At 38.8% G+C, this 6,859-nt stretch overlaps 1 non-coding gene across 1 annotated transcript; it reads right to left on the bottom strand.

Moving 5' to 3' along the window:
- Window positions 1–5,264: 5,264 nt before the first annotated feature.
- LOC129035871 (U6 spliceosomal RNA) lies at window positions 5,265–5,371 on the bottom strand. The gene has a single exon (XR_008502366.1). It is a non-coding gene; the product is annotated as a U6 spliceosomal RNA (small nuclear RNA).
- Between the last annotated feature and the right edge of the window lie 1,488 nt (window positions 5,372–6,859).

Genomic DNA, 6,859 nt, shown 5'->3' with positions numbered 1-6,859 from the left:
ACACAGAAATCAAATTATGTTCAAAATTCAAAAGCATAGAAAGATATATTTTTCATTCACTTATTCAGTAAATGTTTATCAAGTGCCTACTGTGTGCCAGTGTTGTGCTAGGCACTAGAAATACATGGGTAGACAAGATGGCATGGAATTTCCAATGTAGCAGGACCTCCATTGTTATGTGGAATTCCATTTGGAGACAGAATCAGGATCAATGATTTTTATATGACCAAATATATAAAATCTATGCTTTGAGGCCGTATTAGCTTCTTAGGTCTGCATTAACAAATTACCACAAACTTGTTGTCTTAAGACAATGGAAATTTATTCTCTTACAATTGTAGAGGCTCGGAGTCTGAAATAAAAGTGTTGATTTCCTCTGAAGGCTCTAGGGGAGTGTATTAGTCCGTTCTTATGCTGCTAATAAAGACATACCCGAGGCTGGGTAATTTCTAAAGGAAAGAGTTTTAATTGACTCTCAGTTCTGCATGGCTGGGGAGGCCTCAGGAAACTTGCAATACTGATGGAAGGGGAAGCAAACATGTCCTTCTTCACATGGCAGCAGCAAGGAGAAGTGCCAAGCAAGGGGGGAAAAGCCTCTTATAAAACCATCAGATCTCATGAGAACTGACTATCACGAGAACAGCGTAAGGGTAATTGCCCCCATGATTCAATTACCTCCCACTGGGTCCTTCCCACAACACATGGTGATTATGGGAACTACAGTTCAAAATGAGATTTGGGTGAGAACACAGCCAAACCATATCAGGGAGAATCCTTCCTTGCCTTTTCCAGCTTCAGGTGGCGCCTGGTGTTTCCTGGCTTGTGGCAGCATCCCTGCAATCTCTGCCTCTGTCTTCACATGGCCTTTTGCCTCTGTCTTCACATGGCCTTGTTAGAAAGACAGCAGTCATTGCACTTAGGGCACACCCTAAACCAGTATGACCTCATCTTAACTAATTATATCTGCAAAAGCCTATTTCCAAATAAGGTCACATTCTGAGGTTCTGGGTGAACATGAATTTTTGAGGGATTGTATTTTACCCAGTCTAACAGTGAGCTCATTGCATTAAAACAATTAAAACTACTTTATAATTACTTTTTTTCATGTGGTCACCTTGAGATAGCAGATGAGTTTTCTATTGTTTTTGGTTTTATTTTGATTCAGTCATTCCAATTTCAATTAATCAGCAGGTTGTATAATTCACAATGAGTCATTATCCAAAGGATAGCCAACTCTCTGGTTTGAGATTCTCTGTACATGGAGTCAAATAAAATTGGCATAGAATATTGTAGAAGAGTTTAGTTTTATATTTTGAAATACAAGGTATACTCATAATACTTTGCTGAAAGCTTTACAAAAGTGCTATTTTCTTGAAGAATGCATTGTTAAGTCTATCAAGGTACAATAACCTGAAAGGGATTGTTAATGTGTCAATTAAAAGAATACTGATTACATTCTATGGGCAGTGACTAAGAATTCCTAAAAGCATGATTTTATTATTATTATTTTTTAATCAATGACAGGAGGCAACATTGTTCCATACATGGGGAAAATGGAACATATAAATGGAAGGTTTTAATCAACATGTAGACCTCTTTCCCCTTTACAATGTAATTTTTTCCCTAATGGTAAAAGACAATATGTTTGAAAAATATTATATCACTTATCTTCCCTTTATATTAAAAAAGTCACAGATGGTGCTTGAATTAAGAAAGTGACATGTCATATATTTATAGCAACTAATATGTGTTGGACAATCCTAAATTCAAATGCTTTCACCAGTTGTTAAGCCATGTATTAAGACAGTTTATAGTTTTGGAAATATGGTTGCTGGGGCAATAACAGATAAATCACTGGGTCCTGATGCATTGGTTCAAGTACTAGCTTTCATGACTCATTGCTGACTGTTTGGGGATGGCTATATGGTTTAATAGAAAAGCATGTGTTTTGTATTTATACAAAATGCACTGGTTTCAAAATTCAGGTTTTCTACCTGCTTGTCTTTAGAAAAGTACATTTTAAAAGCTTCCTCAACAATTATTTTATTGTGTGTAAATTCTAGAAAATTACTCTTACCTCATGAGATTTAAGGATACAATGAAATAATACAGACAAACACTCTGGCTCAATGGCTGGCAAATAGTAAATATTTCATGCTTCAATATTCTATGCTTCAATTCTTCTTTTCCACAATGGAGACATAATACCTACTGTGCCGCACTATAGCCTAGTGCTTAAGAACATGAAATTTGAGTTGAGAAAATCTGGGTTTAAGCTCCAGCTATGCCACTACAAAGCTATGTAGCTTTGAGCTAGTTACTGAGTGACTTGATGTTTCAGTTTTGCCTAAGAATTCATCTCTAATCTACTGTGTGGTTTCAACTTCAGCCTTAGACTGTGAATAGCCAATTAGCTAATTGCCAATTTCAATGTCACTTCTGCTATTCTTGAATTTGTACATGATCAAGTAAGTTGCCATTATATCTAGTCAGCATAACAATATTATGTAAATAAGTGAGGTGTGCTTTTAGATGCATTGCTAGTTTATACGACAGTTTGAACTATTATTTAGGAAATACTCACTTCTTTCCCCTCCCATGTGTATGAAATATATTTCTCCTTCCTATCAGTGTTGGGCTTGGCACAATACTTTGCACAATAGGATGTAGGTGTTTGTGATATAGCAAAGGCTTGGAATGTGCTTGTGCAATAGACTTGCCTTCTTCCGCCTCTACTATTGCCATGAGAAGAGCCTGTAAGCAGCTGCTGCTCCATCAGCCTTGGGCCCAGAATGCCCACCTGCAGAGTAGACTTGAGCCCAGCCTGCAATCCAGTTAATCCTACAGCTTGAGTCAGTCACCAGCCTAGACCAGCTGACCTTCAGCAAACCTATAGATATATAAGCAAGAATAAATAGTTGTAGTTTTTAAGCCACTAAATCTTGAAGTGGTTAGTTATGTAGCATAGCTGTCTAATACAGCTTACGGATATGCACTTTTAAATATAAGTAAGCATTTTAGACTTAACTTGAAGTAAAATTTTTCTTTTTTTTTTTTGTTTTTTGTTTTTGAGACGGAGTTTCGCTCTTGTTGCCCAGGCTGGAGTGCAATGACAAGATTTCAGCTCACCGCAACCTCCGCCTCCCAGGTTCAAGGGATTCTCCTGCCTCAGCCTCCTGAGTAGCTGGGATCACAGGCTTGTGCCACCACGCCCAGCTAACTTTTGTATTTTTAGTAGAGACAGGGTTTCTCCACGTTGGTAAGGCTGCTCTCGAATTCCTAACCTCAGGTGATTCACCCTCCTCGGCCTCCCAAAGTGCTGGGATTACAGGCGTTAGCCACCGCACCTGACCGTAAAATTTTTCTTAAGACTTTTATATTGTAAAACTCTATTATCTAGTTGATGTATAAATGTGCTACAATAATTAACAATGATTATGAAAGCTGTTGATTTTACATACAAAAATATTTTTTAGAATGTTCAAATATTTCTTTCTTTTTCTTTTTTTTTTTGACAAAGTCTTGCTCTGTCATCCAGGCTGGAGTGCAGTGGTGTGACATTGGCTTGCCGCAACCTCCACCTCCTGGATTCAAGCAATTCTCTTGCCTCAGCCTCCTGTGTAGCTGGGATTGCCAACATGCACCACCTCGCCTGGCTAATTTTTGTATTTTTATTAGAGACAGGGTTTCACCATGTTGGCCAGGCTGGTCTCAAACTCCCGACCTCAGGTGATCCACCCAGCTTGGCCTCCTAAAATACTGGCATTATAGGCGTGAGCCACGGCACCGAGCTAGAACATTCAAATGCTTCAATAGGGAAACATTTGGATGATTTTAGAAAAATTATATATTCCTCAATACAGCAAGTGCTTAAGAAAGTTAAAACAACAATAGAAATTCAAAGAATAGAGATTAGATTGTATCATAATTCTGGTCTTCGTAGAATTGTTTGGTGCATTTCATATGTTAAACAAGTAACAGAGAACTGTTTAAGTTTGAATTACTTAATTCCAGAGAAGTTATCTGGATGAGTGAACACAGTAATCTTACAATGACTTGAACTTTGATAAAGATTTCTGGCTGGGCGCGGTGGCTCGTGCGTGTAATCTCTGCACTTTGGGAGGCTGAGGTGGGAGGATCGCTTGAGCCCAGAAGCTCTAGGCCAGCCTGGAAAATATAGCGAGACCTTGTCTCCACAAAAAATTTAAAACTTTGCCACGGATGGTGGTGCATGTTTGTAGTCCCAGATACTTGGGAGGCTGAGGTGGAAGGACTGCTTGAGCTGGGAAGGCAGAGGTTGCAGTGAGCTGTGATCATGCCACTGCGCTTCAGCTTAGGCAACAGAGTGAGACCCTGTCTCAAAAACAAAACAAAACAAAAGATTTCTATAAAATCTCCTGAATTTGTTATCATCATTATTATACCTTCATAATCACTGTATCAGGATAATTTGAAACTAATAGGAACAGAATCTGGCTGTTGAAGCAAAATATTTATTGGAAGGATATTGGCCAGCTTACAGGCTAATCAGGGCATTCTGGTCCAACCATGGAAGGAGTGCTGGCAGTTCAAGGTGGTGGCAAAGATCTAGGGAGAGGGTTTCCCCAGTAATCTTTCCAGGATGCTTGCCTTGAAATGAATGAACTCAAACCTTCTCTGTCTTATTGCTACTTTTCTCAAGACTGAAATTCCAAGAAGTAAGCATCTGAATATCCTATCCAGGAGAGGACAGAGAACCACTGGGGACCATTGGGGAACTCTCATTTCCACTAAAGATATCAGGAACTTACTGCCAAAGAAGGTGGAATGGAAACCGGTCAGCCAAAGAATACCACCTCACTGTTAATTTATTATTATTGTTATGAATATTACTTGCCATCATCGTTTTTATTCTCCATTGCTGGAAGGATGAAGGACATCTATACCTGGGACATTTCTCAAAATGAGATGAGATGAGAATTTAGAGCTAGGATGGAATTTATGGCTGTGCATGAGTTAAACAGTGAGATGTCTCTGGGCAGAAGTAGAGATATTTCTGATATGAACCAATCTGGGACACCTGTTCATGTGGGATAGAACATTCAGAGGAGTATTTTTCCTAATAGAGAATGGCTTGTCAATTTACAAACTTGGGTTTCTCCAAGAGGATTTGATAACTTCCTCCGAAGTCTTTACCAACAGATGAGAAGATTCTCCTTTTTGTCTTGTTGAGTGAGTTCTGTTTCACCAAAAATTTTAATTATAATAATTTTTCTTTAAAACAATTATATATGGAAGACTTCATGAATTTGTGTGTCATCCTTGTGCAGGGGCCATGCTAATCTTCTCTTTATTGCTCCAATTTTAGTATATGTGCTGCTGAAGCCAGCACTCACCAAACATTTCGTATTGTTCATAGCCAAGATCTGCATATTAGTATCTTAGTCTTCTCAATACTTCTAAAAAGTCACTTCCATTTTTTGATCTTTGTTATCTACTTAGGAGTTAGTCACTATGTTCTATGTACTTTGTATATGGCTGCAAACAGGATGGAGGGGTGCTTATGCTTTTGAGCTTAATTGGGAGAGTATATAAAACAAATAGTTATGCAAATAATCATAGTTTTGATCAAAATGCCCCGAAGGAGACACGTAGGATGTAATGACAGTGTGTATACAATGAGGGACTAACTTAAACATGGGGGGTCAGGAAGACTTCCCTCAGGATTAGAGTTTGAGCTGAGACATAAAGGATGAATAGGAGTTAGGTTAAGAGGGGTGGGGTGGAGGGAGTAGGGGTTTGGGGCAGAAGCAGGTATTAAGGCCAGAGGTGGAAAGTAGCTCAGCCTACTGCAGAAATCTTAAGACCAGTGTTTCTGGATTGCAGTGAGGGGAAGAAATTGGTGAGAGAGAAGATTCTCCTTTCTTTTCCAATGCTAAGGCCAATAACTTTTAATATTTGAAGATGTTTCATCTTATCAAATGTGCTAATCTTGACAATCTTCTAGGAAGCAGATGGAGGAAGTAAATAGAAACATTACAAGGAGGGGACATTGGCTATTTTTGGCCCATGCTCCATGAAAGTATCGAAAAACCACAACTCTGCCTGTCTCATTTGACTTCTGTGCTCCACGTCTTAAGCTGCGTTGACCAATCAGAGAGGCAAACACTATCTAATGTTTGAGTCATCCCCATCCTTTCAAAATCCTTCTGAAGACTGGTCATTTTTTTTCTCTGTTAGGTGCTTGGAAAATTTTCAGAAGAACAAATCAGGCAGAGCAGTGAATGCTGTGTGTGCACACATTCCCTCTGGCCTGGTGTTTCCAGTTCAGCGGGCCAATTCTCACTTGTCATATTGAGTCCTTTATTACAACAAAATATTATTTTAAAGCTGCACTAACAGTAATTAGAAGCAATTGAGTTTTATCAACTAACACAAACTGTGGGATTTGGAACTTGGATTTTAGCTGGTATTTTAATGAAGTGTGTGTTAACAACACCAAATCTTCTGTCAGGGCAGCAGCTGAGTTGCATATACAGACCTTTGATGGGGGACCATGTGTTAACGCTCAGAGGCGTCAGGCTCATGTGGGACTCTACACATCCATACCTCACAGATCTGTCTCCCAGGCCCATTTTTATTTTCTCCTTCTCCTAATGAAAATTCTGATAGTCCTCACTTGTTCCGATAAAAATTTGGAATTAAAGATTATTATTCCCATGTGCACATATTAATAATACATATTTAGATGTGAGTAATGATGACTTAAATTTTCTCTTTGCTCAACTGTCTCATTTCAGCCTAAGATGTTAAAAGGACACATAGTACAGAGTGTTAGAACTTATTTAGTGAGAAGCAGGAGGTTAAGGAGGAAGAAAGA

Source organism: Pongo pygmaeus, chromosome 3 (assembly GCF_028885625.2).
Source record: "Pongo pygmaeus isolate AG05252 chromosome 3, NHGRI_mPonPyg2-v2.0_pri, whole genome shotgun sequence".
In the NCBI taxonomy this organism is placed as follows: Eukaryota; Metazoa; Chordata; class Mammalia; order Primates; family Hominidae; genus Pongo; species Pongo pygmaeus.
The sequence above is the reverse complement of the archived record's forward strand: the minus strand, read 5'-3'. Positions and strand labels throughout refer to the sequence as shown.